This window comes from Hyla sarda, chromosome 5 (assembly GCF_029499605.1).
Source record: "Hyla sarda isolate aHylSar1 chromosome 5, aHylSar1.hap1, whole genome shotgun sequence".
Lineage (NCBI taxonomy): Eukaryota > Metazoa > Chordata > Amphibia > Anura > Hylidae > Hyla > Hyla sarda.
Window position 1 is genome coordinate 107369612 of NC_079193.1, and position 18002 is coordinate 107387613.

General features: G+C 41.8%; 1 protein-coding gene across 3 annotated transcripts in view; it reads left to right on the forward strand.

The window, feature by feature from the left end:
• TGFBR2 (transforming growth factor beta receptor 2) overlaps nucleotides 1-18002 on the forward strand; it is a 78812-nt gene that overhangs the window by 17275 nt on the left and 43535 nt on the right. Inside the window, exon 1 of one of the 3 annotated variants that reach the window (XM_056520081.1) lies at nucleotides 16568-16653. The exons of the other annotated variants lie outside the window; for them this stretch is intronic. The gene's annotated coding sequence lies outside the window, so the exon portion shown is untranslated. Of the gene's footprint in view, nucleotides 1-16567; nucleotides 16654-18002 lie in introns of those variants that run through there. 3 annotated transcript variants of the gene reach the window in all.

The following is an 18002-nucleotide window of genomic DNA, read 5'->3' on the forward strand; positions in this document are numbered from 1 at the left end:
TCTTTTTAACTTTTTTTCTGGGGTAAATTGCAATTCTGTGGTTTGTTATTTTCTTTTTTACTTTTTTACACTTGAGTCATTTACCGTATGGGATACATAATGTTATATTTTAATAGTATGGAGCGGGCAGGAGTCGGGAACTGCGCCATACAGACTGCTGAGCACCTCCACGCTTGTCAGGTCTGGCCCTGCTTGCCTGGAGCCGGGCTAAGGGCCTGAAAAATTTACCTGCCCGGTGCCCGGAACTGCATGTCCCGGGCGTCGGGAGATAGGAATTCCACTTCCCTGGTCTTTTTGCTAAGCATAAGGCCGGGCACCAATTTCATTGGGACAACTATCTAATGTGTGGCCTCCCGACATTACCTTGATGGCAGATGTCAGGGGAGAGAACAGATGGCTGCGGACTACTCCTCTGAAAACAGTTCTCATATGAATAATATAAATGCATGATATTCCTCATCATCCCATCAGGTAGGAACAGTTTTAACATTCTTCAGATGACAATGGAATCCTTTTCGGATGCTTCTACCTGCCATGTTACCAGCCATGGCTAGCACTTGAATTAACGATATTGCAGATGAGACTTGGACTTGCTACTTTAAGAAGTGACCAGTCCAAGTGCTGCCCACAGTTGTCTTTGAATAGTAGGCACTAGTGGCTCTTCAGATAATTGGAAGCTGTTTAAATTGGCAAGTGCAGGTTCTTAACACAACCCATAGCTGCAACCGGTAATGCAGCGTGTAAGAGTGCCCTTAAAAAGATTATTGCAATTCTGTACAGATATTGTAACTACGGTCTAGCCGAGACAGATACTTAAAACTCAACTCAAAGACATTTCCTTCCACATGCCATTAGGGACCAATGGAACAATTGGCTGCAAATAGTGTAACTAGGAGAGGTGTCCATTTTGTCTGCAGACACTGGAAGCCCTATATCAAACCTAGAAATGAATGAATCTTTTCATACCACTATGCTAGTGTTGTTTTTCCACAACTGCATCAAAATAATGGTAGATTTGTGTGCATGGAATTTTCAGCACTATTGTACATCCCCCTCTATGTCTTGACAGCTGATCTCTTTCATTTGGAAGTAACATTCTGAACATACAGTGGTTTATTGTACAGTGTTAAATTGGTCATTTGAAGCAAGGATTTTCTTCTCATTACCATCATGCTGTATTATTCATTGTCGTAATTCTTCACTCTATCTGAGGAGCCTTTATCACTTGTTTGTGGCAGTGACAGATGTATGCCCACTAGCACACTGACTTGGTTTGATAGTATCCGTCTTTATAATATACAGCATGATGACACTGGAGAATATTACATTTTGTGTTTAAATTATATTCAAAATAGCACAAAAAAGAAAATCCAAGCCTGTAAATTGACTCTTAGGCCCAGATTTATGGTTGTTGTAGTTTTTTAGCCTATGGTTTAGATTTCTGCATTGTTCTCGAATCTATTTTAAACAAACTTGCAGTCGAGCCACCGGTGAATTACATATAAAGAGAAATGGAGCCATGCGAAAAGCCACGGAAATGTACTAAAAACATATACAGGTCTCTAGAAACTTTGTTTAAACATTTATTTTTGGAATAAAAGAAGACATATAAACAAAAACATTAGGAAAACTAAAATGAAATCACACAGTAATTCTCCTACTTATTCCTTTCACTAGTCTGTTGGATCTTTTTAACAACTTTGAAGCATTACTGTGATTTGTAAAAACATTTCACAAGTCAAAAGTTGTGTGCAGTGCCCCCTTCACTCCATGGTTGTGATTCAAATACAACTCTTTCAGTGCAGAAGTTGGATTGGGTGACTACTCAGGGAGTGAAGAGCCCTGCCACCCAATTTAGTTGGTTATTACTGATCAGGATTGAGACCCGGTGCAGTCTGAAGTTTTTTTACAAATGACTCTAACGCTTTATGATTGGTGAAAAAAAAATTATATTTTTGTAGTTTCTAAAAATCAATATGTTGGATCATACCCACATTATCGGGGTGAGTGGGTTTCTTCTTTCAATGTCTTGCAACTGGCTAAAGATTTGGTGAAGAGAAACGTACTCCACAATTGCATTGCAAAAGCAAACCTTAAACTTATGCGATTGGAATAGTAAATCTTCGCCTTAGGGCTCTCCATATGCTAACTTGGCTAATGATTGCAATTATGGAATCATTCACTGCTTTTAGGGAAGTATATTCACTTCATACACATGACATGATGATAGTATGAAATCTGGGGCATATAAACAATATGTAAGGCCTCATCATCTTCTATGGCAGTTGTATTAAAGCTAGGTACAACTTGGAACTTATACGGAGCAACAAATATATATGTTTTTTTTCCATTTTAGTTGTTTTAAAAGTTTAGGACAGGCTGAAACCAGGATGCAAAAGAAAAAAAAAAAAAAAAAACTTAAAAGCTTCATTCTGTATGTGACATCACATACATTGTTCACATAATAGTGCTGTTTAATGGGGTACTCCCGTGGAAAACTTTTTTTTTTTTTTTATCAACTGGTGCCAGAAGTTAAACAGATTTGTAAATTACCTCTATTAAAAAATCTTAATCTTTCCAGTACTTTTTAGGGTCTGTATACTACAGAGGAAATGGTTTTCTTTTTAAAACACAGAGCTCTCTGCTGATATCATGACCACAGTGCTCTCTGCTGACATATCTGTCCATTTTAGGAACTGTACAGAGCAGCGTATGTTTGCTATGGGGATTTTCTCCTACTCTGGACAGTTCTTAAAATGGACAGATATGTCATCAGAGAGCACTGTGGTCATGATGTCAGCAGAGAGCTCTGTGTTCCAAAAAGAAAACCATTTCCTCAGTAGCATTCAGCAGCTAATAAGTACTAGAAGGATTAATTAATAATTTTTAATAGAAGTAATTTACAAATCTGTTTAACCCCTTAACGACGCAGGACGTACATTTACGTCCTGCGCCGGCTCCTGAATATGAAGCGGGATCGCGCCGCGATCCTGCATCATATAGCGTCGGTCCCGGCGCTCATCAACGGCCGGGACCCGCGGCTAATACCACACATCGCCGATGCGGCGATGTGCGGTATTAACCCTTTAGAAGCGGCGGTCATAGCTGACCGCCGCTTCTAAAGTGAAACTGAAAGTGACCCGGCTGCTCAGTCGGGCTGTTCGGGACCGCCGCGGTGAAATCGCGGCATCCCGAACAGCTGACCGGACACCGGAAGGGCCCTTACCTGCCTCCTCGGTGTCCGATCGACGAATGACTGCTCCGTGCCTGAGATCCAGGCAGGAGCAGTCAAGCGCCGATAATGCTGATCACAGACGTGTTAATACACGCCAGTGATCAGCATAGGAGATCAGTGTGTGCAGTGTTATAGGTCCCTATAGGACCTATAACACTGCAAAAAAAATGTAAAAAAAATGAGTTAATAAAGGTCATTTAACCCCTTCCCTAATAAAAGTTTGAATCACCCCCCTTTTCCCATAAAAAAAATAAAACAGTGTAAAAAAAATTAATAAATAAACATATGTGGTATCGCCGCGTGCGTAAATGTCCGAACTATAAAAATATATCATTAATTAAACCGCACGGTCAATGGCGTACGCGCAAAAAAATTCCAAAGTCCAAAAAAGCATATTTTGGTCACTTTTTATACCATTAAAAAAATGAATAAAAAGTGATCAAAATGTCCGATCAAAACAAAAATCATACCGATAAAAACTTCAGATCACGGTGCAACAAATGAGTCCTCATACCACCCTGTACATGGAAAAATAAAAAAGTTATAGGGGTCAGAAGATGACATTTTTAAACGTATACATTTTTCTGCATGTAGTTATGATTTTTTCAGGAAGTACGACAAAATCAAACCTATATAAGTGGGGTATCATTTTAACCGTATGGACCTACAGAATAATTATAAGGTGTAATTTTTACTGAAATATGCACTGCATAGAAACGGAAGCCCCCAAAGGTTACAAATGGCGTTTTTTTTCGATTTTGTCTCACAATGATTTTTTTTTTCCATTTCACTGTGCATTTTTGGGTAAAATGACTAATTTCACTGCAAAGTAGAATTGGCGACGCAAAAAATAAGCCATAATATGGATTTTTAGGTGGAAAATTGAAAGGGTTATGATTTTTAAAAGGTAAGGTGGAAAAAACGAAAGTGCAAAAGTCCTTAAGGGGTTAACTTAAGTTTTCCATGGGAGTACCCCTTTAAACACTGGCTGCAGTGGTCATGTGCTGTACATGCAGGGAGAGACTGCTGAGATTAGTGTCTGGCTCCGTAGGTCACACACGCAATAGCAAATTGTGGGGTGAAAAAAGTTTTTTTTTTTCCCCAGCCTGGTCCCAATTTATTTTGTAAACTACTCCTTTTACACATTTATAGCATCTGAAAAGAATTATTTTTTTATTTTTTTTTTAAACTATGATCTAATTCTGCCTGTATATTTGACCTTGAAAACCAAAGTTGTGTGAGGTTGAGTGGAAGTACAGTACTGCTGGTTACTGACGTCTTGTCCTTAGATGTAGGATACATCTGTGGAGATTTTTGTAATATTTATATAACTTAAAGTGTAACTCCAGAGCTGCTTACCAGCGAATTCTGCACAGAACAGTGCAGAAAGACGCAGCTAAAAATGGGCGTTACAGTTGCTGAGGCAGCCATAAAATGTTCAGCAAGTAATGTTCATCAAAAATGGGCTCGTGCTTGTGTGGTGTCCCTGTACAGAACATGGTTCTGTACAGTCCTAAAGTCCCCTCAGGTAGAGTCCCTCAAGTCCACAGGGCTCTCCTGCAGGGTTCCCCCTAAGTCATTATATGGTATTGTCTTGTATATTAAGTATGTACATCTATTATATGTATTGTACAGTGAATGTAAGTAATATATAAGGTTATTAGGATATTTACACTGTATAGGACCTTCCTAAGGTCATGTGATCTGTCATGTGATATATGATCACATGATATTCCCAGCGTTCCAGAGGCACAGGTAACCACAGGCAACCAGCACCCAATGGGCTTTAGTCCAGCCCCCTGATATATAAAGGGTTGTAGTCTCCACCTTCACTCTCTTGGCTCTTATCTCTTGGTTCCCGCTCTTTAGACTTGTACAAGAAAGTAAGCACAAGTCCTGTACAAGTCAAGTTCAAAATATCTAGGCCAAAGCCTATCAATCTGTAGCCACATAAAATCTGTGAGTACAAGCCAAGTCTCCACTGTCCCTACCAAAGTCATAACAGTAGTACAGTGGCCTGCATCATATTACTGCAACTACAAGTCCAAGCAAGCCTGAGAGGTTCCCTGTGTCCCGGTCCCCTCTGTGGAAGTTGGCTATTTGTAAAGACTGTTTTCTGCCTTCTTCAGTAAAGTTCCAGTGGCATCAAAACCCTGCTTTGGACTCTCATTTACTATATGCCGATTTGGGTTGGTTGTCGGCAGTGCCCTACACCATACAACCACATCCTGGCAACACGTACACTAGGGGTTAACAACATATTGCCCCCGAGGTTAATACCATCTGGCCACGCTACCTACACCGCTACACCCTGTGGTCCCGCCATAACACCGTGGTCACTACACACGGATCTCACTGGACATCATACGGTTGCCTCGGCAACTGTGTCTCACGGCACTGATCTGTGCAGAACGGGCTGGAGAACTGTTCTGGAGTTACACTTTAAGATTATGTTCACACGAACAGGATCCTGCACAGATTTGATGCACAAGATTTGTAACTGCAGATTAGAAGCTGTGCTCAGTCATTTAGTTTACATTGAAATCTGCAGCATCAAATCCTACACATCAAATCTGCGTACGTGTGAACGTGCCCTAGCTGATATAATAAAACATTGCCGTCTCAGTGTTTCTTAACCAGGGTGCCTCCAGCTGTTGCAGCCTTTGGCTGTCCGGGTATGCTGGGAGTTGTAGTTTTGCAACAGCTGGAAGCACCCTGGTTGGGAAACACTGCACTATATTGTATTCACTCATCCTTCAGCCATAATACCTGAACCATAATACTTGCAGCCATGATATCATTTATTCTTATATGGTGACTGGATATAGAATTGGAGGGAATTACTCCAATTGTGCAGTTAGTATTGAGATCTTGGGTGTTGTACTTGATTTGTTTTGGTTGCCTGTTTATTCCATTGAATTTACAGCCAACTATGTGCTAATAAAATTATGCAGACAACTCACTTTTAATTCTTGTTTTGAAACAGAACATAAATATTTTGTTATTTTTGGAACTATGTTTAGTTACAGTGACTATATAAAAAATGTAAAGTTATTGTAGTCAGCTGTTCATCTTCAGTACATTGTAGACAAAAACAGAGCTAAAACTTTTAAAGGGGTACTCCGGCGCTTAGACATCTTATCCCCTATCCAAAGGATAGGGGATATGATACCTGATTGCGGGGGTCCCGCCGCTGGGGACCCCCGTGATCTTGCACACCGCACCCCGTTTATAATCAGTCCCCGGAGCGTGTTCGCTCCGGGTCTGATTACTGTCGATCACGGGCCCCCCTCAATGCAAGCCTATGGGAGGGGGCGTGACAGCTGTCACGCCCCCTCCCATAGGCTTGCATTGAGGGGCGGAGCGTGACGTCACACGGGGGCAGAGGCGGGACGGCGGGACCCCCGCGATCAGGCATCTTATCCTCTATCCTTTGGATAGGGGATAAGATCTCTAAGTGCCGGAGTACCCCTTTAAAGGTATAACTCGAATGTATTGGGCACCAATGCCAAATCTGTAAGGCTGGGCTCACATATGTCCGGTATCCGGCATAGGTGAACTCAGCTTAAATCTCGACGCAACTGATGCCACAACTGATGACAACTTGTCAACAGTTGTATGGCATGCGGCGTCCATTGTTTCTGGGCAACGGACAGGGGAACGCAGCAAGCTGCGTTCCCCTGTCCAGTGCCCTCCGGCATGTCCAACCATCCGGCGTCAAAATTGAGACGCTGGATGATTGTGAACTGTCCCATTCAAATGAATGAGATCAGTTCTAGCATCAGTTTCCCTCCGGTGCACGCCGGAGGGAAACTGTGCCGGACGATTGATATATGTGAACCCAGCCTTACAGATCTTCCAACTACCATGTACAATTTATAATACTAATGTCTAGTTATGTGACAGAGGGTCCTGGGTGACTAATACATTTGCAACCCCTCCATATCCCATTCTTTATGGTATCTATTCTTCTCTTCATTTTACCCAAGCACAGTAAAAGTGAACACTGAAATGTTATACTAAACTGCACAAACCATGAAAGGTAATGACACAATTACATTGTGCTACTTGGTTTTGCATGAATAGGTAACAACAACGGAAAAGCAGCTTGTATGGGTGGAGGTGGTAGAACGAGCTCAGTGCCAGGTATTACTTCAACGGTATTCATTGCTAAACCAGATGTTTGCCCTTTCTGAGAAAGAAGAGAAAAAAGTTCTCTTAATAACCTACAGCACAAATTGTGGTTCTCCAGCTGTTATGAAACAACTCCCGGTATGCCGTACTATTGACTTATAGATAGAAGGGCTGGCTCAATATTAGAAAAGGTTTTAGTACTCTTCTATGCAAACTTAAAGGGATATTCCCACCCTAGACATCTTATCCCCTATCCAAAGGATAGGGGATAAGATGTCTGATCGCTGGAGGGTCTGAGTCGCGACTACTGGAACGGAAGTCCGTGACGTCAGGACTCCGCCGCCGTGTGACGTCACGCCCGTCCCCTCAATGCAAGTGGGAGTACCCCTTTAAAGAATAAACTATAAAGAAAGTAGCATGACCAATTTGTCTGAGCATTTTTCCAATGCACTAAGTTCTCGGCTTCTTACAGATGACTTTTGTTCCCTTTGGTGACTGCACAATTAATGTCTGTCTTTAACCTGCATACATCTTTGGTGTGTTTGTATTTATAAGGTTGGTTTCACACTGTGTCAATTACTTCCTGACCCTGTAAATTTATATTTTTGCCTTACATTTTTTCCTCACCACCAGAACATTTTTATTTTTCCACTATGAGGGTACATTCAGGCGAGCGGATCCACAGCATATTTTACGCTGTGGATCCGCAGACGAAGGACCCCTACTGGGTGCCTCAGATGTGCCTGCTCAGAGCGGCAATCCGCCGCTACAAGCAGATACATTGCTGCGATGTGTGAGTCGCCGCTCTTGCGCGGTATACTTGCACACATCGCGGCCTCTCCCCCTGCTACCGGAGCTAGGCTGAGAGCAGCCGGGATGTGTGGGAGTATACTGCAACTCGCACATCACAGTGTGTCTGCTTGTAGCGGCGTATTTCCGCTCCGAGCAGGCACATCTGAGGCACCCTGTAGGGGTCCTTCGGCAGCGGATCCGCAGTATAAAATATGCTGTTTATCCGCTTGTCTGAACATACCATAAAGCTAGGTTTAGGTTTTTTTCCTGGCGTCTTTTGGAAAACTGCCACTGTAGTTTTTGGAGAGAGTGGCACAGGTTTCAAAACAAAATGCAGGATCAGATCGGCACTAACAGGATCCACCACAGCGAAAAACGGTAAAAGAAATGTATTCACATAGATGTAACGTGTTTCACTCCACGTGCACAGCTTCCTCAGGAAGTTTTGAGCCAAAGTCAAAAGTGTATTGCAAAGAAATGGAAAAAATAAAAGAAGAACTTATACTTCTCCTTCCTACTGGATCCACTTTGACTTTGGCTCAAAAACTGCAGTGTCATCTTTTTCCCCAGGTAAGGGCGCTTTCACATCACATTTTTTACATACTGTTGTCATATACAGTTTTCTTTTTTTTTTTTTTACATTAACGTTTTATTAAAAGTACAAAGTTCAAGTAAATTACAAAAACACCATCAATAAACAGGCATCGTAGGAAACGCGGTTGTCGATAGGGTACACACATATGATGCGTACCATCACTATATAAAGTCAGGTATTCAGTAACAAGACAGGATGTTGAATACATTAAAGTGAATAGTTAAAGACATGACAATTCAAACATCAACTAGTCAACTCAAGGTACATGGTCCAAGCTTCTATGTGATCAGGGTAGGTACAATCAACAACAATGTGGTTGGTGTAAGCAACATATGGGAAGAAGAGGAGATGAGGACAGAAAGAAGGAGGAAGAAGAGACAGGAAAGGGTTCCAAAGGGACAGAATGGAATGGGAACGAGGAAGACTACTAGGTTCGTAAGAAAGAGGTTGTTAGACTTACCCAGCGGGTCAGGAGGGCTTCAGAACAACATGGCAAAGCAATGAGGCATGGTGGCTATTTGTGAAAAATGGGCTGTTTAGGTAGAGGGAGCACCGGAAACCGGGCGTGCTGTAGGGCTTGGGGGACATATGTTTCCGAGTGAAAGATGCATGGACGTATAGTCCCTAGAGGATGTAAAATGTGTCCAAGGGTGCCAGACGGTGTTGTATTTGTCTATCTGATTTTTGGAGTCGGCTAGCAATTCTTCCATCCTGTGTAGATGGGAGGATTCTTGGAGCCAAGAGGTAATGGATGGGGGAAGTTGTGATTTCCAAAGTCTTGGAATTACCGTTCTGGCCGCAAGCAACAGAAACGATATTAGTTTGGCCGTGTGCTTGGGAATGTGAGCAGGAAGGATGGTGAGTAGGATGACTTCTGGCATGGGGGGGAGCTGGGTCAATGTGATACGATGTATTATATCTATAACTTGAGTCCAGTATGTAGATAAGTGGGGGCAGGTCAGCCAAACATGAAGCATAGTGCCACCTACACCTCCACATCTCCAGCACGTATCTGGAAAATCGGGATAGAATTTGGCGAGTAAGGATGGCACTCTGTACCATCTCGTTAGAACTTTATAGTTGATTTATTGTGCTTTACAAGAGATGGAGGTGTGGTGGCACCGATTCAGAGCCCTGGTCCAGTCCTCCTCCGCGAACCGATGTCCTATTTCTTTTTCCCAGCCTAACCGTAATGGGAGCTGATCGGTTGTAAATTCATGTATGAGGAGAGAGTAAAGGACACTGATTTTATGGTTGATTTTATGCAAGGAAAATATACAGTTTTCTATGTGAAAACCTTATGCATCTGTATGAAAAAAAATGTAAAAAAATATATTGACATCCCATTCAAAACATTCAACTAGATGTATTCGGTTGTGTACGATTTTGTTTTTGTAGTTTTTTTTTTTTTTTCCTGTGCACAAATCTGTGGTCTGCTATGGTTTTGGGCACGGGACTGTCCAGTTTTGGGATCTTTCATGATGATACCATACACAGTTTTTATATCAGTGCACTCAATGCAAAATTTATTGAGCATTAAAATACATACAGTGGTATCAGTTTTTTGTTTCCAGTTTAAGGGTGCATTCCCACGTGGCGTATTTTGCTGCGTATTTGCTGCGTATTTGGTGCTGCATATTTTCCTACCCATGGACTTCAACAGGGAAAATAAATTACGCAGCAGCAAATACGCAGCAAATACGCTGTGTGGGAACGTACCCTAAGGAAACAAAAAACAAATATGGCAACAATTTGTTAAAAATTTGGTGTGAATGTAGCCCAAGCAACTAACATACAATTGGCCTTCTACGGGACGTAAATGAATATGCAGTTCACCAGACCAAGCCACCTTTTTCCGTTTCCCCATCTTTTTCCATTTCTTTATTGTACAGTTTTGGTGCCCATCATATTCATGTTTATAAGAGGACGGCAGGTTGCTTCTACAATGCACTGGCAAAATTAAAGGGGTATTCCAGGAAAAAGCTTTTTTATATATATCAACTGGCTCCAGAAAGTTAAACAGATTTGTAAATTACTTCTATTAAAAAATCTTAATCCTTTCAGTACTTATGAGCTTCTGAAGTTAAGGTTGTTCTTTTCTTTGTAAATCCTCTCTGATGACACCTGTCTCGGGAAACACCCAGTTTAGAAGAGGTTTGCTATGGGGATTTGCTTCTTAACTGGGCGTTTCCTGAGACAGGTGTCATCAGAGAGGATTTAGACAGAAAAGAACAACCTTAACTTCAGAAGCTCATAAGTACTGAAAGGATTAAGATTTTTTAATAGAAGTAATTTACAAATCTGTTTAACTTTCTGGAGCAAGTTGATATATAAAAAAAAAGTTTTTCCCTGGAATACCCCTTTAAATCTTAGGCAGTAGCCTAGGTACATCAGTATTAGAAGACTGTGCTAGGCTTTGGCATTTACCATTTGTAACTGGGTTCTACAATTTGTCTTTAACCTTAAAGGGATACTCCATTGGAAAACATTTTTTTTTAAATCAGCTGGTGCCAGAAAGTTAAACAGATTTGTAAATTACTTCTATTTAAAAATATTAATCCTTCCAATACTTATCAGCTGCTATGTGCTCCACAGGAAGTTATTTTCTTGTTAAAATTACTTTCTGTCTGAACACAGTGCTCTCTGCTGACAACTCTGTCCATGTCAGGAACTGTCCAGAGTAGGAGCAAATCCCCTTAGCAAACCTATCCTGCTCTGGACTGAGGTGTCAGCAGAGAGCACTGTGGTCAGACAGAAAGGAAATTCAAAAAGAATAAGAACTTCCTGTGGAGCACATAGCAGCTGATAAGTACTGGAAGGATTAAGATTTTTAAACAGAAGTAATTTACAAATCTGTTTAACTTTCTGGCACCAGTTGATTAAAAAAAAAAATGTTTTCCAGCGGAGTACCCCTTTAAATGTCAAGTACAGCAGCAACAGAGTAAAAGGCCTTTTAACTAAGAGCCTGGGGATATACCTTGGATTGCTGTAGCAGTAAACATGATCATAATATATTAATTTTATAGCCAGGCTGTTGTCACTTCTTCAAGTAATAAATATATAAAATGATACATTTGAAGATTTAATGTGTTTATGTGATTTAGAATGGCTCTTTTTTATGACCCTGTATGTTTAAGTGGCATGTAAAATGGCCATACTGTGCCCTGTTAGGATGTGTTTATTTGTAAAAGTACACTGGATTTAGTGCAACTGAAATGTTCCCTCTCTTGCAGTTCTATGGTTCCATTCACACATTCTTAGTGAAGCATGTCACCCATAAAAACGCTATAAAAAATACTACTTGATTGGAATAGGGCATTAGTAACCCACATTTCCATCTACACATTAACAGAATCAGTAATACCATAAAATATAGTCACCACAGAACATAAATGTTAAATACCAAATGAGCCAACACTATTGCTTTATAGATTAGAAAACAGCAGCTATAGCAAAGCAACTTTTCATTTACTTAGTTTTTACCTATAATAGTTTATTTTCTTCAAGATTTGCATAAAAAGACTGGATATAGCATTTTAAGTAGGAATAGTCAGTTCTTCCAAAAACAGCGCCAACTCTGTCCTTAGGTTGTGTGCAGTATTGCAACTTGGCTCTATTGACGTCAATAAAACTGGACTGCAATACCACATCCAACTTGAGGACAGGGGTGGTGCTGTTTTTGAAATAAATCAGCTCTTTTTTTCTATTTCTGGATAACCCCTTTAAAGCTAAATTTAGGATGGGTCTAGGTGGGTCACCCATCCTCTACATCTTTCTCTAACTTTTTTTTATTTAAAGGGTTTTACATTTGGTGAGCTATTCATTATTATTAATTTTTTGTCCTAATTTAAGTCTTTTGTTTCATTTACCTGTTCTGTTGGTTTTTAGTTAGGTTCTTTGTATACATTACCATTCAGGATGGGTCACACACAATATTTTGGGGACCGTGATTGTTCGAGCACGGACACGTCAGCGTGTGATTTTGACATTATCTCAACGTATCCATGCCTCGGGGGCACAAATTGTAATGTGAATAAGACCTTATTCATGTTCAAAGTATTTTTTAAAGGAAAGGTTCAAGAGGGGGGGTGGGTAGTGTCCCATTTCATCAAAGACTAAACTTTTTTTTCTTATGTTGCCCCAAGGGTATGGGTTCTGGGAATAGGAATGGCCTCAAAAATGTCCAATTTAGGAGGCAATAATTACTTGACCCTGCTTGTGGACATTTTCCCCTATAGCTTATTTAGGCTAGTCATAAAATAGACACAACTAGGTTTTACTGCTCAGATGTCAATGCCCTAGCCCTGCTAGGTTTTTCTGGTCAGAGAGTGGCTTGTTGGTACCCTATGCAATGCTTATGTTTCCATGTGACAGTGCAGTAAGTTTGCAGTGTCCTTAAAATATCACTTTTTACTGGCTCCTGAAATTTTTGATCTTTTTATATAGAATTGTTAACTTATCATATGTCATATTAAGTCAACCATAACTGTGATGAACTAAGGTTTCCTATCATTTAGCCTAAGTAGTATAGGTGTAGATTGATCTTTGAGTTGTCCCTTTTAAGGTGTATGCTATTTCTGTTGAATATTCATAGACCATAGGATGCTTTAATAGGGTGTAGTGTTCAGACGGTCCATGCCCATTGACCATTTAGACTAAACACTTCTGGGCTGAATGCTCCTCACTCTTCTCCATTAGTATTAACTGTTGGGTCAGGCCTGGTGCCAGAATTTTGTGTGAGCACCAAAGAAATTAGTGTCTCAAGGTGAATTACATATGTCTACTTGCAAATGAAATGTTCCTTTCCACACTTCCTCTTTCCTGTTTATGGGTAATCTTTTCTATGTTTATACAGGTTGATTTGCTTCTATACTGTGCACACAGTTTGCTTTATTTCACTGGTTATATCTATATAGATGACAGCATTACAAATTATGGGAACTTTTAAAGGTTCAGAAACTGGGAAGATGAAACTCAGTTCCAGTAAAGAAAACGGAACTGCTAAAAGCAGGTCCTATATAAGATATGAACATTAATGTTTTTGTATACATACTTTACAAACATTGTATAAATATATATATATAATGTATTTTTCGCTGTATAAGATGCACTTTTTCTTCCCCAAAACTGGGGGGGGGGGGAAAGTTGGTGCGTCTTATATGGCAAATACACATTACAACCCTATCCTATCGCGGCGGTCCCTGCGGCCATCAACGGCCGGGACCCATGGCTAATATAGGACATCACCGATCGCGGTGATGCCCTGTATTAACCCTTCAGACGCGGCGATCAATGCTGACCGCCGCGTCTGAAGTGAAAGTGACACTAACCCTGTGAAATCCCGGCGTCCCGAACAGCTTACAGGACATCGGGAGGGACCTTACCTGCGTCCTCGGTGTCTGCTCCGTGCCGGGATCCCCTGCATGGCTAGCGCTCTCCTTTGTCGTCATCACGTCGTCACGCACGCCATCCCGTCATCCAATAGGAGCGGCGTGCGTAGCGACGTGATGGCAGCGACGGAGAGCGAGGATACCGGGCAGCAGAGACATTCCGGAGTGACGGGGACACCCCTGGGACGCGGTGACAGCGATGGAGGGCGACATCCAGGGCAGCGGTGACGAGCAGTGACGGGTCCGGAGTGGCGGGGACACGTGAGTATTACCTCCAATACCAGTGGTCTTCAACCTGTGGACCTCCAGATGTTGCAAAACTACAACTCCCAGCAACGGCTGTCCGGGCATGCTGGGAGTTGTAGTTTTGCAACATCTGAAGGTTCGCAGGTTGAAGATCACAGTCCTATAATTTACATTGTATTTGGTTCAGAATCTTTATTTTCTGGATTTTTATCCTTTAAAATTGGGTGCGTCTTATATGCCGGAGCGTCTTATATGATGAAAAATATGGTAAAATGTATGTAAGAGTGCTGCTTCAGCATCTAGTTTTCACTGCTTGCTCTGCTAAAGGCTGCAGTGCGTACAGCACTAGCGACAGAGAACCTCCATTACTGTATATTGTACAGTTGTGTATTGTATATTCTAATGTCCACCAAAAATGCATTAAAATACACTATACAATGCTGAAGAGTCAGCAATGAGTGAGAGAATGGAGACCAGGGTATTAGATCCCCTACAGTTCTCAACACAGCCCCATGTTGGTTCTTACTGCTGCTAATGTCATCAGATTTAACAAAAATGGTAAAACAATTTAAGAAAAATGTCATATTACAAAATTACTAATATTACTCTTATTAAAACATTAAATTAGAAAATAGTTTTCATTCTTAGATAATCCCTATAAGATCTGTCTAGATAAGCGGAAAAAAAAAAAAAACATTATTAATACTGCTGTCCTTGCTTAACCCTTTGGGGCACTGGCTGAATCTGCAGCTGCCCATAGTAGACTCCGCATGACAGCCTTGCTCAATTAAAGCAGGGCAAAAGGAGTACTCAGTTGGCTTTCACAGCTTTTGGGCTCCCAGGACTGGTCTCTCATGGACCTCATGTCCTAGTCAATTATATGTAGCAAGTGGAGCATTTCACAAAGCATTGTCTTCAACAGGCCTTCCTTGGTCTAGTGGCTTGTTATACTGAGCCTCTCATGCCTGTTGAGACTCGCTGCAGTATTTTCCCTGTTTTGGTTGTTACCCCATGAAAAGGCATAGAAATGACTGTGTGCTTCAAGACACATGAACAACTCATAGCTCTAGGATGTTGCAGAACCCAACCATGAACCAAGGTACCATGTAAACCTCAAGTATAAGTTTGGACAGAAGTCTAACAAAAAACTTGGTATTACTTTAGTACAACATCATATTTAACACATATGGCATGACATATTAGTCATTGAGGTGTCATGCATATGAATAAAACACCAAACATGCATAAATAGCATAAAGCACATATTATCTCAATCAGAGAACCCCCAACATGGCTCCTGGAAACCCCTGTGTTCTTACATGTATGTTCATAAAGAGATTTTTGTCTTGTCTTTGAATATGTCCTTTATGTGATGTTTCATCCTTTTTCGAACACCGTAGAGTCTCCTTCATCAGGAATATGGGGGACATGTATCATTATTTGTGTATGATAGAAGCATTTTACCCCTTTTCCCGAATTCTAAATTATGAGCAGAAGCGCTATATTTATCAATCAAGTGCAATGAGCTTCATAAATTGTGGGTAAATATAGTAATCTCCTCAATCCACTCTATGGAAAATAGAATCGATGATTTAGAGCATCTTGCTACGTTAAGTCCAAGATGGCTTATATTTGCGCAAAAAAAACAGCACTTGCGGCAAAATTTTTGGTGTAAAGGAAAAGTACCCAGTTAATAAATCCATGCGTACTATAGATGTCACTCCAAGGTACCCCGATTCAGCCACATCTGGAGGACATGCTCTACCAAAACGTGCGCAAAAAAATGCGCCAAAAAAGGGCTTGTGCTAAATTTTGCACAAAAAAACACACACAGAACAGGGGTAAAATCTTTGATACATGTCCCCCTATGAGTCTGTAAGGCCATGGTGTGTTGTACTGGGGGTTTTCAACATAACATAAAAGTGTGAATGGTAAAGAAAGGACATGCATGTCCAGTGTAAATTCTATATGACATACAAACAACAGCTGTGTGTGCCAACCATAAGTTTTGTCACCATTTTGTTTGCATTTTTTAAAAGCCAATTGGGGAGATTTATCAAAACCTGTGCAAAGGAAAACTTGCCCAGTTGCCCATAGCAACCAATCAGCTTGCTTCTTTCATTTTGCAGAGGAATTGTTAAAAATGAAAGAAGCGATCTGATTGGTTGCTATGGGCAACTTTTCCTCTGGACAGTTTTTGATAAATCTCCCTAAATGTGTATGGTTAGATTGTGAGTCTAAGGGGGTAAGGTGACGCCTAAGTGAGTCTAGGGAATTTTCTAGGACCATCAATGCTCCCTGTGGAAAAAAGGTGAATCTGCTTTCCTCTAGAAGGCAGAAAGCTAGCTCTCTATAGCCACCTATTTGTAGGAGCTTCCCTATAAGTCAATCAACAACCCATTTAGGAACCTTAAAAAGAGATTAAAGTGGTACTCCGGCGCTTAGACATCTTATCCCCTATCCAAAGGATAGGGGATAAGATGCCTGATCGTGGTGGTCCCGTTGCTGGGGACCCCCTTGATCTTGCACGCAGCACCCCAGTTAAAATCAGTCCCTGGAGCATGTTCGCTCCGGATCTGATTACCGGCGACCACGGGGCAAGCGGCGTGTGACATCACGCCTCCGCCCTAGTGTGACATAACGCTCCGCCCCTCAATGCAAGTCTATGGGAGGGGGCGTGACAGCTGCCCCGTGGTCGCCGGTAATCAGACCCGGAGCGAACATGCTCCTGGGACTGATTTTAACTGGGGTACTGCGTGCAAGATCAAGGGGGTCCCCAGCAACGGGACCCCCACGATCAGGCATCTTATCCCCTATCCTTTTGATAGGGGATAAGATGTCTAAGCGCTGGAATACCCCTTTATACCCCTGTAGGTAGGTTTTTCAGTATTTGTCGTTGCCATTTTAAAAATCCTGTGTGATTCTGATCTTTAATATGTTTTTGTTTTGGACCTGCTTGCTCTAAGGTTAGAGTCTAACCTGTGATGATTCTTATATACTTGTATACCAATGAAGCAATAGTGTTCAACGTACATGTTTATCTCCACTGTTCCTAAAGCTATACAGTGACCCCTCAACATATGATGGTAATCCGTTCCAAATGAACCATTGTTTGTTGAAACCATCATATGTTGAGGGATCCGTGCAATGTAAAGTATAGGACAGTGGTCTACAACCTGCGGACCTCCAAATGTTGCAAAACTACAACACCCAGCATGCCCGGACAGCCAACAGCTGTCCGGGCATGCATGGAGTTGTAGTTTTTCAACATCTGGAGGTCCGCAGGTTGAAGACCACTGGTATTGGAGGTTATACTCACGTGTCCCCGCCGCTCCGGACCGTCACCGCTGCCCTGGATGTCGCCTTCCATCGCTGTCGCCGCGTCCCTGGGGTGTCCCCGATGCTCCGGCAAGGCCTCTGCTTCCCCGGCATCATCGCTCTCATGTCGCCGCCATCACGTCGCTACGCACGCCGCTCTTATTGGATGACAGGACGGCGTGCGCAGTGACGACGACGATGCAGGGGATCCCGAAGAGGACGCGCCGGAGCCCCGAGGACAGGTAAGTGATCGCCAGCGGACCACACGGGGCATCGTAAACGGCAATCCGGT